At 36.3% G+C, this 15,940-nt stretch overlaps 1 protein-coding gene across 3 annotated transcripts in view; it reads right to left on the minus strand.

Moving 5' to 3' along the window:
* SEPTIN14 (septin 14) overlaps positions 1 to 15,940 on the minus strand; it is a 144,169-nt gene that overhangs the window by 55,546 nt on the left and 72,683 nt on the right. The window lies entirely within an intron of this gene.

Here is a 15,940-nt window from a genome sequence, read left to right on the forward strand (position 1 = left end):
ACCCACAGAAATATACACCACAAAAAGTGAGTCTTACTGTATGTAAAATTTAAAAAGAATGATATTAGCATCATGGCAGTGAATATGTCCCTCCTTTGTCTTCCTTTTTAAAACTAAAAATTAGATCCACCCCCAAATAAAAGTACCTCTGCGGGAGTTGTGGAACTGAGCACAATATGCCAGGGGACCAGGAATAGTCTTGCCCAACTGTGCCTCTAGTAATAGTTAGATAAACCTCTGCACAGGCTGTGGAACCAGCAGGAGCCAGCAAATCTGCCCCAACACCTCTTACATGCACTTGGGGAAAAACTGGAGAGTGCTGACTTGGGCATACACCCACAGAGGAGAGAAACTTGTAGAAGATCAGCAATCCAGACAGGACATTCCAGCACACCATTGGAGCAAAAATAAAACCAAATTTGGATGCATTGGAGAGGGTAAGAGAAACTTTGCTAAAGTTTAAAATATACCAAGATGATACAGCACTGTGCTGAAATAAGTTGTGACATCTGCCTCAGGGAAAAAGGAGAGCCATGAATGAGTGCCTAGCTACCCCAGTTGTGCAGGATGCTGCTGGAAAGAAACATTTCTCTCCAGAATCACCCAGAATACTGATGCAGGAAATCCATGACTAGGAGGAGGGAGAAAGTTGGGAAAGAGGCAGATAATATAAAAGGGCATTAAAGGGACATGGTCCTTGCTGACTAGGCTCAGTACATCAGCAGGAAGTTTGACCATGAACCTCTGGGAGAACCTCATCTGATGATCCGCCGCTGGGACCATAGCACTCCCAATGCCCTGAGTGCTAAACCCTCACCTCCTCCAACTCTGCAGCTGGTTGTGTGTGCACAGTACTCACTGTGGTTGCAAGAGCAAGATCTAGTAAATAGAGTGTGGTCAGAAAAATAAGACAAGGGTCTATGAGCAAGGAAGAAACCATTTTATGTAAAATTTGAGTTGTAGCACCACTTACTGGAAAAAAAAAGAGAAGTTTCCAGCAGCCAGTCAGAGGAGTTGAAGAACAGAGAAGACATAAAAGCTTAAAATTTTTCCACAAGAAGAAGCAAGAAGTGCATAGCTGGGGTATCCTTATGAGGTCAGAGAAATTCCCAGATATAACGGGACAAATGAACAATATATCTCACCTAAATGCAACTAAAAGATTTGAGGAGGCATCTGCTACATTAAATGTGAAATCATCAATGCAAAACTCCTAAGAACATGAAGAATCAAGAAAACATGTCATCACTGAAATGTAACAATAATCCTCCAATAACTGAACTAAAGGCACAGAATTTTGCTGTCTATCTGATTAAGATTACAAAATAGCTATTTTAATGAAACTTAATGGGATATAAGAAAATACAAAGAGGCAATTCAACAAAATCAGGAAAACAATACATGTTCAAATGAGAAATTTAACAAGGAGATATAGGTCATAAAAAAGATCCAAACAGAAATTCTGGAGCTGAATAATTCAATTAATGAAATAGAGAGCATCTACAGCACAGTAGACCAAATGGAGGATAGAATCAGTGAGCTAGAGAATAGAACATTGTAAATAACCCAAATAGAGGAGAACAAAGAACAAAGAATGAAAAAGAGTGAAGAAAGTCTATGTGATCTATGAGACTCCACAAAACATACAAATATCAGCATAATTGGAGTTCCAGAAGGAGAAGGGAGGTCGAAGGTGGCAGAGAATTTATTTAAAGAAATAATAGTTGAGAACTTCCCAAACCTGAGGAAAGACTTGGACATCCAAGTTCACAAGCCTAATAGATCACCATATATCTCAATGCAAAAGACCTTGAAGACACACTACAATGAGACTGTGAAAATCAAAGACAAAGAAAGAATCCTAAAAGCAGCAGGAGAAAAAAAGACTATGACCTACAAAGGAACCCCACTGGCTATCAGTAGATTTCTCATCAGAAACTCCACAGGCCAGGAGAGAGTGTAATGACATACTCAAAGTGTTGAAAGACAAAAATTGCCAGCCAAGAATACTCTAGTTGGAAAAATTATTCTTCAGATATGAAAGAGAAATAAAGACTTTCCCAAGCAAACAAACGAAAAAACTGAGGAAGTTCGTCAGCACTAGACCTTCCTTGCAAGAAAAACCAAAAGAAGTTCAGGCAGAAATGAAAAGACACTAATTAGAACATAAAAACATACAAAAATATAAAACACACTGGTAAAGGTAAATATACAGTCAGACAAAAAAATCTAATTCTGTGACGTGTGCTAACCAGTTAACTATAGTATAAAAGTTCAGGACAAAAGTACTAAAAATAACTATAGATACTATAGTTTGTTAACAAATACACAATAGAAAAAGAGGTAAATGTGACATCAAAGATATAAAAGCGGGGAGTAAAAGATTGGAGCTTTTGTGTGCCATGGAAGTGAAGTACCTATCAGCTATAATGGACTCTTTTATCCCATAAGATACTTTATGTAAGCCTCATGATAACCACAAAGCAAAAACCTAAAGTATATTTACAAAAGATAAAGAAAGGGGAATCAGAACATACCAGCCTGGAAAATCACCAATTTACAAAGATACACAGAAACAGAGGGAAAATTAAATAATGGAACTACAGAACAGTCAGAACACAATTCTTAAGATGGCATTGGTAAGTTCTTACATGTCAATAATTACCTTAAATGTAAATGGATTGAACTCACCAATAAGAAGGCACAGAGTGGCTGGATGGATAAAAAAGAGATCCAACTATTTGCTGCCTACAAGAGACTCATTCAGAAATAAGGACACACATAGGCTTAAAGTAAAGGAATGAGGAAAGATATACCATGCAAGTAGAAATGAAAAAGCAGAGGTGGCTATATTTATGTCAGAGAAAATAGACTTTAAGCCGAATGAGTAACAAGAGAAAAAGAAGGCCATTATATAATGATAAAGGGGTCAAGTCATCAAGAGGATATAACAATAAGAAATATAAGCACATGCAGCATTGGAATACATCACATTAATAAAATAAGGGGGAAAAACAGATAATCATCTCAGCTGATGCAAAAAACCTTTTAACATAAGTCAATATCCTTTCATTATAAAACAAAATGCTCAATAAACTAGGAATAAAAGTAAACTTTCTCAATATGATAAAGACCATATATGAAAAACCCACAGCTAACATTGTACTCAGTAGCAAAGACTGAAAGCCTTTCCCTTACAATTAGGAAGAAGTCAAAGATGCCTACTTGTGCCATTTCTATTCCATGTAATATTGGAAGACCTAATGAAAGCAATTAGGAAGGAAAAAAGCAAAAGAAATCCAAGTTTGCAAGGAAAAAGTGAAATTATTTCTGTTCAAGATGACATAAAACCAGTCTCATTTACAGTAGCATCAAAACGAATAAAATACTTAGGAATAAACTTAACCAAAGAGGTGAAAGACTTGTACACTAAAAACTACAAAATAATGATGAAAGAAACTAAAGATGACACAAATCAATGGAAAGACATATGTTCATGGATTGGAAGATTTAATATTGCTATAATGTCCATACTACCCAAAGCAATCTACAGATTCAATGCTGTTCCTATCAAATTCCCAGTGGCTCTTTTTTACAGAAGTAGAAAGAATGATCCTAAAACACATGTGGAAACATAAAAGACCCTGAATATCCAAAGCACCCTTGAGAAAGAATAAAGTTGGAGACATGACACTCCCTGATCTCAAAATATATTACAAAGCTTTATTAATTAGAACAGTATAGTACTAGAATAAAGACAAATATGTAGACCAGTGAAACAGAATAGATTGCCCAGAAACAAACCCATCCATAAGCAATCAACTGATGTTTGAAAAGGGTGCCAAGAATACACAATGGGGGGAGTGATGTCAGCAAGATGGCGGAATAGGAAGCTCAAACCCTTGTTCCCACACAGAAACGCAGATTTAACAAAAAGATAAGTAACAAAATACTCTTATGAGAAGTCCAGCATCCAGTTACGTTGCAGTACTCCAGACAAAAACAAGATAAAGATAAGCCACACTGAAACAGGAAGGACGAGCAATTTTACTTTACCTGTGTCAGACCCTCCTCTAAGCCATCACAGCTCAGTGCTGAGAGACATCACAACTTCTACCCAGAGGTGAGGGAAAATGGGGCAAATGTCTGACATTTCCAGTCTTTCAGTGAACTCCTCCAGGGGATAGCTTCTCTCTAATCTCACACAGATGGTTGGTAGAATTGGCATTGTCCAGATATCTGGGGTAGCTAAGGGGACAGGTACCTTCCTTTGGCCAGCAATGCTCTGTGAGGCTTGAAGAAGGTGAAGAACTAAGGCCTCCCCCTCAGGAGAGAGGAAGAAATGGAGCATGGCTCCAACATCCCTGGCCTTTCAATGCATTCACCAAAAGTCTGGTTTCTGCCTCACCTCACAGCCCTGTAAAAACTGGCATAGTCCAAATGCCTGGGGAAGTTGCAGGCAGCACAACTCTGCAAGACTAGGGAAAGGTGCATAACTGAGAGTTCTCCCCTAGATGGGAGAAGGAAGAGTGGATGGTATCAACATCCCATCTTTCAGCACACTGCCCAAGAGGCACATTTCTCTCTCACCTGACCTACATCACTGATGGAACAAATATGGTCATATACCAGAGAAACCAAGAGATTAGGGATTTCCAACAGCACTCCCCCAGAAATATTGGACACCTGGAGCAGCTGGAAACAAAGATCTAGAATCTCTGGCCAGGCTGACTAGTGACTGTGTCTTTTCTAGTCAAACCAGCCCATGAAGACTGGGTGAAGGGGCTGTTTCTTCAATTGTGCAGACACCAAGACAGAGCTAAAAGGAAGATGGGAAGTCAGGAAAACATGGCACAACTAAAAGAATAAAATAAATCTCCATTAACTGATCCTAAAGAAATGGAGATCTATGAATTGCTTGACAAAGAATTCAAAATAACCATCTTAAAGAAATACAGTAAGTTCCTTAAAGATAACTACGCAAAATCAGAAAAATGATATGTGAACAAAATAACAATTTGAACAAAGTAGAAATGATAAAGAAGAAGCAAACAGAAATCCTGGAGGTGGAAACTATAATAACCGAACTGAAAAATCACCTGAGGAACTCAACAGTTACTTGATGAAGCAGAAGAAAAATTAGCAAACTCAGAGGCAGGTCATTTGAAATTATCCAGCCAGAGGAGCAAAAAGAAAAAAGAATAAAAAATAGTGAAGAAAGAGCATCATGGTGGAATGAGCTTGCCCGGAACTCTCTCCCTTCCAACATACAACAAAAAGGAGTAACCATATTCCAACAGAAAATATCCTAATAGCACAGGAATCCTTGGAGACTCACAGCAGCCAAATTATGGAGGGTGGAGAGGCTGGAGCCCCCCTTGGAGGACCTGGAATGGGGTAAGAGAGAACTTTGCTCCCTACCCTAAAGACTGGGATCGCTGCCATGGGAGGCTCTGTGAGGGAAGGAGGGTGGAGGGGTTGTGCATCCGTGGGATCACCCAGGACTCTCTAGCGCCCTTGCAGCCTAGAGGGAAGCCCTCTGACAGGGCAAAAGCTTTCACATGGGGTGACCTCATCAAGCCAAGACCCCAAGAGACCAGATAGCGAGAGCTGATCGGGAAACCTGGACCTGCATGCAAAAGAAAACGCCCACCCACCAAGACCGAGGCTGTGCTGTGCCATCTTGGGTGAAGGCAGAGGGCTCAGAATATGCGTCTCTTGATCCCCATCTAGTGGCGATAGGCTGTAACTGCAAGTGAATAATATAACGGGAAAACCTGTAGTACCAGCATCAATCAGTTCATCAAAACTCCAGACCAGAGGGAAAACAATAAATACCCAGAATTATGTCCTGAGGACTAAGAAATAAGTAAACTAAATGACAATGAATTTAGAATAGCTATTGTCAAAAAACTCAATGAGGTAAAAGAGAACATAGAGAAACAATTCAACGAGTTCAGGAGCTACTTCACAAGAGATTGAAAGTATAAAGAAGAATCAATCAGAAATACTAGAGATGAAAGACACAATGGAAGAGATAAAACAAAATATGGATTCCCTGAATGTTCGTGTGGACACCATAGAGGATTGAATCAGCATAATCGAAGATAGACATGTTGAAATGCTCCAGACAGAGGAGAGAGAACTGAGACTAAAAAGAAATGAAGAAAGTCTCTGAGAAATATACCACTCAATGAGGAAATGTGGCATAAGAATTATAGGTATCCAAGAAGGTGAAGAGAAGGAGAATGGAGCAGAAAGCGTGCTCAAAGAAATAATAGCAGAGAAGTTCCCAAATCTAGGGAATGAGAGAGAAATCTGTGTGGAGGAAGCTTTCAGATCTCCTAGATTAGTCAATGTAAAAAGACCTACTGCAAGGCATATAGTAGTAAAACTGGCAAAAATGAATGACAAAGAAAGAATAGTCAGGGCAGCAAGGCAGAAGAAAATAACCTACAAGGAACCCCTATCAGACATTCAGTAGATTCCTCTGCAGAAACCTTACAAGCAAAGAGAGAATGGAATGACATATTCAAAACTTTAAAAGATAAAAATCGGGGCTGGCCCTGTGGCCGAGTGGTTAAGTTTGCGTGCTCCATTGTGGCAGCCCAGGGTTTCACTGGTTCGGATCCTGGGCATGGACATGGCACCACTCATCAGGCCACACTGAGGCAGTGTCCCATGTGTCACAACTAGAAGGACCCACAACTAAAATATGCAGCTAGGTACTGGGGGGGGGGGGTTTGGGGAGAAAAACCAGAAAGATGAAAAAAAAGATAAAAATTTTCAGCCAAGAATACTCTATCGAGCAAAACTATCATTCAGATATGAGGGAGAAATTAAATCTTTCCCAGACAAACAAAGACTAAGGGACTTCGTAGCCACAAGACTCTCCCTACAAGAAATCCTCGAGAAGGCCCTCATACCTGAAAAAAGAAAGAAAGGGAGAAAGAGTTCACAAAACACAGAGAAAGGAGACAGATAGAATCAGAATAGGATAGCAAATATTCAAATATAGCATTAGGATAAAGGGAAGGAAAACACCAAAAACAAAGACAATCTTGTCACTTTAACCACAAAATCACAACACAAGTTGGAATAAGATATGAAAATAATAACTTAGGAGGGGAGGAGGAAAGGGACTGAATCAGTTTAGATGAAAGAAATAAGAGGCCATCAGAAAATGGACTATGTTATGCATGAGATTCTGAATACACACTTCAGGACAGCCACTAAACTAAAAAGCAGAGCAGAGACACAAATAATAAACAAGGAAAAAACTAAGAAATACAGCACAAGAAACTGCAGAAATCAAAGGGTAGACCAAAACACACAAGACGAGAAACAAAGGAAATGCAAGAAAACTGGAAAGCGAGTGACAGAATGACAGCATTAAGCCCTCATACATCAATAATCACCCTCAATGTAAACGGATTGAACTCTCCAATAAAAAGACACAGAGTGGCAAGATGGATTAAAGAAGAAGATCCGACAATTTGTTGCCACCAGGAAACATATCTCAGCTCCAATGACAAATGCAGGCTCCAAGTGAAGGGGTGGAAGATGATACTGCAAGATAATGGCAAACAAAAGAAAGCAGGTGTTGCAATACTTGTATCAGACAAAGTAGATTTCAAGATAAGGCAGGTAAAGAGAGACACAGAGGGACAATATATAGTGATCAAAGGGACACTACATCAAGAAGAAATAATGCTTATAAATATCTATGCACCAAACACCGGAGCACCAAAGTTCATAAAGCAACTATTAACAAACCTAAAAGAAGGTATCAAAAATGGCACAATAATAGTAGTGGACCTCAACACCCCACTCACATCATTGGACACATTATCCAGACAGAAAATCAACAATGAAACAGTGGAATTAAATGAAAAGTTAAAACAGTTGGATTTAATAGACATATATAGAACACTTCATCCAAAAACAGCAGAATACACATTCTTCTCAAGTGCTCATGGAACATTCTCAAGGATAGACCATATGTTGGGAAACAAGGCAAGCCTCTATAAATTAAAAAAAAATTGAAATAATAACAAGCATCTTCTCTGATCATAATGCTATAAATGTAGAATGTAATTACAAGAAAAAAGCTAAGAAAGCGACAAAGACGTGGAGACTAAACAATATGCTATTGAACAAGCAATGGATCATTGAAGAAATTAAAGAGGAAATAAAAAAATATCTGGAGACAAATGAAAATGATAACATGCCATACCAACTCATGTGGGATACAGCCAAAGCTGTTTTAAGAGGGAAATTCATCGCAATACAGGCACAGCTTAACAAACAAGAAAAATCCCAAATAAACAATCTCAAATTACACCTAACTGAATTAGAAAAAGAAGAATAAACAAAGCCCAAAGTCAGCAGAAGGAGAGAAGTAATAAAAATCAGAGCAGAAATAAATGCTATTGAAACAAAAAAGGCAGTAGAAAGGCTCAATGAAACAAAGAGCTCATTCTTTGAGAAGATAAATAAAATTGACAACACCCTAGCCAGACTTACAAAGAAAAAAGAGAGAAAGCTCAAATAAACAAAATCAGAAATGAAAGAGGAGCGATAACAACAGACTCCGCAGAAATACAATTGATTATAAGAGAATACTATGAAAAACTATATGCCAACAAAATGGATAACCTAGAGGAAATGGATAAATTCTTAGACTCTTACAACCTCCCAAAGCTAAGTCAAGAAGAAGCAGACAATCTGAACAGACCAATCACAAGGAAAGGGATTGAAACAGCAATCAAAAGCATCCCAAAGAATAAAACCCCAGGACCAGATGGCTTTCCTGGGGAATTCTACCAAACTTTAGAGAGGATTTAATATCTATACTTTTCAAGCTATTCCAAAAAGTTAGGGAGGATGGAACACTTCCTAACACATTCTATGAAGCCAACATCACTCTGATACCAAAGCCTGACAAGGACAGCACAAAGAAGGAGAACTACAGGCCCATATCACTAATGAACACAGATGCAAAAATTCTCAACAAAATATTGGGAACCCGAATCGAGCAATACATCAAAAGGATAATACATCATGATCAACTGGGATTCATACCAGGGACACAGGGATGGTTCAACATCCACAAATCAATCGATGTGATACACCACATAAACAAATTGAGGAATAAAAACCACATCATCATCTCAATAGATGCAGAGAAAGCATTTGACAAGATCCAACAGCCACTTATGATAAAAACTCTTAACAAAATGGGGATAGAAGGAAATTACCTCAACATAATAAAAGCCACCACTCTTATTCAACATAGTACTGGAGGCTTTGGCCAGAGCAATCAGGCAAGAGAAAGGAATAAAAGGAATCCAAATAGGGAGTGAGGAAGTGAAGCTCTCACTGTTTGCAGAGGACATGATCTTATATAGAGAAAACCCCAAAGAATCCATTGGAAAACTATTAGAAATAATTAACAACTACAGCAAAGTTGCAGGGTATAAAATCAGCTTACATAAATCAGTAGCATTTCTATACTCTAATAATGAACTAACAGAAAAAGAACTCAAGAACACAATACCATTCACAATCGCAACAAAAAGAATAAAATACCTTGGGATGGATTTAACTAAGGAAGTGAAAGACCTATACAATGAAAGCTACAAGACTTTCCTGAAAGAAATTGATAATGACATAAAAAGAGATAGAAAGACATTCCATGCACATGAATTGGAAGAATAAACATAGTTAGAATGTCCACACTACATAAAGCAATCTACAGATTCAACACAACCCCAATCAGAATCCCAATGACATTCTTTACAGAAATTGAACAAAGAATGCTAAAATTCATATGGGGCAACAAAAGACCCCGAATTGCTAAAGTAATCCTGAGAAAAAAGAACAAAGCTGGAGGCATCAAAATCCCTGACTTCAAAACATACTACAAAGCTACAGTAATCAAAACAGCATGGTACTGGTACAAAAACGGGTTCACAGATCAATGGAACAGAACTGAAAGCCCAGAAATAAAACCACACATCTATGGACAGCTAATCTTTGACAAAGGAGCTTAGAACATACAATGGAGATAAGAAAGTCTCTTCAACAAATGGTGCCGGGGAAACTGGAAAGCCACATGTAAAAGAATGAAAATTGACCATTCTTTTTCGCCATTCACAAAAATAAATTCAAAAGGGATCAAAGACCTGAAGGTAAGACCTGAAACCATAAGGCTTCTAGAAGAAAATGTAGGCAGTACACTCTTTGACATCAGTATTAAAAGGATCTTTTCAGACACCATGTCTTCTCAGACAAGGGAAACAATAGAAAGAATAAACAAATGGGACTGCATCAGACTAAAGAGCTTCTTCAAGTCAAGGGAGAACAAGATTGAAACAAAAAAAAGCCACCAATTGGGAAAAATATTTGCAAGTCATATATCTGACAAAGGGTTAACCTCCATAATATATAAAGAACTCACACAACTCAAGAACAAAAACTCAAACAACCCAATCAAAACATGGGCTGGAGACATGAACAGACATTTATCCAAAGAAGATATACAGATGGCCAATAGGCACATGAAAGGATGTTCATCATCACTGATCATCAGGGAAATGCAAATCAAAACTACACTAAGATATCACCTTACACCCATTAGAATGGCAAAAGTAACCAAAACAAAAAGGAACAAATGTTGGAGAGGTTGTGGAGAAAAAGGAGCCCTCATACACTGCTGGTGGGAATGAAAGTGGTGCAGCCACTATGGAAAACAGTATGGAGATTTCTCAAAAAATTAAAAATAGAAATACCATATGACCCAGCCATCCCACTACTGGGTATCTACCCAAAGAACTTGAAATCAGCAATTCCAAAAGTCCCATGCACCCCTATGTTCGTTGCAGCATTGTTTACAATAGTTAACATTGGGAAGCAATCTTAGTGCCCATCAACTGATGATTGGATAAAGAAGATTTGGTATATATATACAATTGAATGCTACTCAGGCATAAAAAGGGATAAAATTGTCCCATTCACAACAACATGGATGAACCTTGCAGGTATTATGTTAAGTGAAATAAGCCAGATAGAGAAAGACAATCTCTGTATGACTCCACTCATACGTGGAAGCTAAACATGTAGACAAAGAAACAGATTAGTGGCTACCAGGGGAAAGGTGGGGTGGGGGTGGGCCCAAAAGGTGAAGTGGTGCACCTACAACATGACTGACAAACAATAATGTACAACTGAAATTTCGCAAGGTTAACTATCATAATCTCAGTAAGAAAATTTTTTTAAATAGTGAAGAAAGCTTTGGGGGATTATGCGACTCTATCAAGCTAAACAATATATTTATCAAGAGAATCCTAGAAGAAGAGAGTGGGAAATGGGCAGTAAGCTTATTTAAAGAAATAATGGCTGAAAATTTCCCATATCTGAGGAGGGAAGTGGACTAGCACATTCATAAAACTTGAAGGACCTCAAAATAAGATGAAGCCTAAGAAGTGTACACCAAGATATGGTATGTTCAAATTGTCCAAAATCAGCAGCGAAGAGTACATTTTGAAAGCCGTAACAGAAAAACAACTCATCACATATAAGGGAGCTCCAGTCCGACTATCAACTAACTTCTCAGCATAAAACTTGCAGGCCAGAAGGGAGTGGGATGATATATTCAAAGTGATGAAAGAAAAAACCTGCCAACAAAGACTACTATACAGATCAAAGCTACCCTTCAGAAATGAAGGAAAAATAAAGACTTTCCCAGGCAAATTAAAACTGAGGAGGTTCATTCCCACTAGATCTGTCTTAAAAGAAATACTAAAGGGAATTCCTCAAGTTGAAAGAAAAAGACACTAACCAGTAACACAAAAGCACATGAGAGTATAAAACTCACTGGTAAAGATAAATATATAGACAAATAAAGAATACTGTAATAAAAGTATGTGAATCAATTTTACCTCTAGCATAAAAGTTAAAAGAAAAAAGTATTACAAATAAGTATAAATACAAAAATCTGTTAAAGGAAACACAACATAAAAATATGTAAAGTTTGATATCAAAAACATAAAGTGGGGAAAGAGATAACAGTAAAGTTTTTACTTATGATTGAAACTATTTTGTTATAGGCTTAGACTAGACTGTTATAACTATAAGATGTTTTAGATACCCTCATGGTAATCACAAAGAAAATACCTGTCGAAGATACACACACAAAAAAAGAGAAAGGAATCAAAATACATCATTACAAAAAGTCAACAAAATACAAAGAAACTTAAAAACGGAGAGGAAAAGAGGAACAACAGAATGACAAGATAGACAGAAAACATTTAACAAAATAACAATAGTAAGTCATTCCCTATCAATAATTATTTATATGTATTACATATTATAGAGTATATAATAATTACTAGTATATATTATATATAATTATTTTTAATAAAGTAATATATAATAATCAGTTAAACAGATTAAACTCTCCAATCAAAAGACATAAGGTGCCCAAATGGATAAAAAAACAAAATCCAACTACATGCTCTACAATATACCCACTTTAGAATCAAGACACTCATAGGCTGGAAGTGAAAGGATGAAAAAAGCTATTCCTTGAAAATGGTAACAACAAGAATGTAGGGGTGACTCTACTTCTATCAGTTAAAATAGAAATTAAGTTAAAAGTTGTCAGAAGAGACAAAGAAGGCTATTTTATAAAGGTGAAAGGATCAACTCATCAGGAAGGTATAACAATTATAAATATATATGAAATCAACATTAGAGTACTTAAATATAAAAAGCAAACATTCACAGAACTAAAGAGAATAACACACAGTAACAGTAAGAGACTTCAATATCCCACTTTCAACAATTGATAGAATATCCAGACAGAAAATCAATAAGGAAAGAGCAAAACTGAGCAACACAACAGAACAAATGCACCTAATAGATATATACAGAACATTGGACCCAACAGCAGCAGAATACACGTTCTTCTCAAGAGCACACATAACATTCTCCAGGATGGATCATATGTGAGCTCACAAACAAGGCTTAACAAATTTAAGAAGACTGAAATTATACCAAGTATCATTTCTGACTGCAATAAAATGAAACTAGAAGTCAATAACAAAAGGAAAAATAGAAAATTCACAAATGTGGAGAGATTTAAAAACACGCTTACGAACAAACATCGGGTCAAAGAAACAATCAAAACAAATTACAAAATATCTTGACACAAGCAAAAAATAACAACATACCAAAACTTCTTGGAAGAGCAAAAGCAGTAGAGGGAATTTTACAGTGATAAACGCCTACATTTAAAAACAAGAAATATCTCAATTTAATATCCTAACTTTAAACCTCAAGGAACTAGAAAAAGAAGAGTAAACTAAACCGAAAGTTAGAGAAGGAAAGAAATAAAGATTAGAGCAAATATAAATGAAATAGTAGTAGAAAATAGCAATAAAACTAAATTCTTTTCTGAAAAGATAAATAAAATTGGCAAACCCTTAGCTAGATGAAGAAAAAGATTACTCAAATAAATAAAATTATAAATGAAGGAGGAAAAATTAAAACTGATGCCACAAAAAATAAAAAGAACCACACGAGATGAATATAAACATTTATATGCCAACAAACTAGATAATCTACAAGAAAGAAAGAAATTCCTACAAACATACAATCTACCAAGACTGACTCACAAAAAAATAGAAAATCAGAGTACACTAATAATAAATAAGGTGATTGAATCAGCAATCAAAAATTTCCCAAGAAAGAAAAACCCAGGACCAGATGTCTTCAGTACTGAATTCTAACAAACATTTGGAAAGGAATTAACGCCAATACCTCTTAAACTCTTCCAAAAAATTTAAGAAACAGGAACTTTTGCAAAATCATTTTAAACGGTTAGAATTGCCCTGAAAACAGAGTGAGACAAAGATACCACACACAAACAAAAAATAAAACTACAGGCCAGTATCCCTGACGAACACACATGCAAGTATCTTCAGCAAAATACTAGCAAATTGAATTCAACAGAACATCAAAAGGATCATACCCCATGACCAGTAGGATTTATCCCCGGAATGCAAGGATAATTCAACATAAGCAAATCAATTAATGTGGTACACAACATTAACAGACTAAAGAATAAAATCACAAGACCGTCTCCATAGTTGCAGGAAAAGTGTTTCACAAAATTCAACACCCCTTCATGACAAAAAAAAAAAAAAAAAACACCTCTCAAAATTAGGTACAGAAGGAATTTATATCAACACAATAAAGGTCATACATGAAAAGCCCACAGCTAATATCTAAATTGTTGAATTTGTGGGCATTGAATTGTTTGTAGTACTCTTCTTCTTTTAATATTTGTAAGAGTAGTAATGATATCTCCTCTTTTATTCTTGATATTGGTGGTGTTTACTTCTCATTTCTTTTGCTTGCTCAGTCTGGCTAGAAGTTTTCAATTTTATCGATTTTTTTTGAAGAACAGGCTTTGGGTTTTATTGATTTTCTGACCTTTTTCTATTTTCATCAATTTCTGCTCTACTATAATCTTTCTTATCTTTTCCTTTATTTAGGGTTAATTTGTTCCTATTTGTCTAGTTTTTTTTTAAATGAAAACTTACATTACTGACAGATTTTTTTTCTAACATGAGGATATCATGCTATAAGTTTCCCTCTCAACAACACTTTTTCAGCATCCTATAGTTTTTTTAAAATTGAGATAAGAATACTTAACATGAGGTCTATTCTCATAGCAAATTTTTAAGTGTGCAATAAAGTACTGTTAAATATAGTTACTATGTTGTATAGAAGATCTCTAGAATTTATTCATCTTGCATAATGGAAACTTTATACCCATTGAACAGAAACTCCTGATTTCTCCTTCCCTGCAACCAACCGACAACTGACATTTTACTCTCTGCTTCCATGAGATTGACTACGGGTTGTGATCGAAAAATGAAAATGCCTGAGACCCATGAGGAGCATGTCATAACTTAAATAGAAAGGTGCTTTACAAAGGATTTTTGTTTCAGAATCATCTATTAACCTGTCCATAAATGTTTTAGGCATTTTTATATTATAATTGATATATGTTAAATAAATTTACTCTGCATTATTTTAAAAGTATTTCAATTGCTACAAAAATTCAATAACCTCATAACATAAGGTCTAAGAGGAAACTTACTAAACTCATAATAGTGATTATTTAGCAAAAAGAAATGAAGCAAAGTGCTTAAGGTTGGCCCAGTGGGTTTTCATTTCATCTGGATTATTTAAATTTTTTACAGAAATATATTCATTTATGATTTGGATAATTGATAGAAAACAAGCAATACAACAAGTAAAAAAATGAGAAAAATCAATTTTAAAACATTTAAGAAACAACCCTATTATATAAAAGAGGACTAGTGGGTTGAACGGTGATCTCCAAAGGGATATGTCTGCATTCTAACCCCTGGAACTAGTAAGTATAATCTTATTTGAAACAAAACTTTGTAGATATAATTATGTTAAGAAACTCAACGTGAGTTCATCCTGGATTGTTTGAGTACACCTTAAATCCAACTATAAATGTTCTTAAAGGAACATGGAGGGCAAAGGAGAAGGTAGAGGTGGAGGCACAGATTGGAGGGATATAGCCAGAGTGAATGCCAACAGCTAATAGAAGTTGGATACAGTGAAGAAGCATTCTTCCCTACAGCCTCTAGAGGGAGTTTGGCCCTACCAACACCTTGATTTTGGACTTCTAGCCTCCAGAACTGTGAGAGAATAAGTTTCTGTTGTTTTATGCCACCCAGTTTATGGTAATTTGTTATGGCAGACTCATGAAATTAATATAGGATGCACTAACTCTTGTGGACCTTATTCCACCATACAATGAAATGCTTACAATACATTAAGTATATTGACCATAGGCTTAATCTTATATTTAAAAATATACTTTCAGAAGTAC

This window comes from Equus caballus, chromosome 13 (genome assembly GCF_041296265.1).
Source record: "Equus caballus isolate H_3958 breed thoroughbred chromosome 13, TB-T2T, whole genome shotgun sequence".
NCBI classification, from domain to species: domain Eukaryota; kingdom Metazoa; phylum Chordata; class Mammalia; order Perissodactyla; family Equidae; genus Equus; species Equus caballus.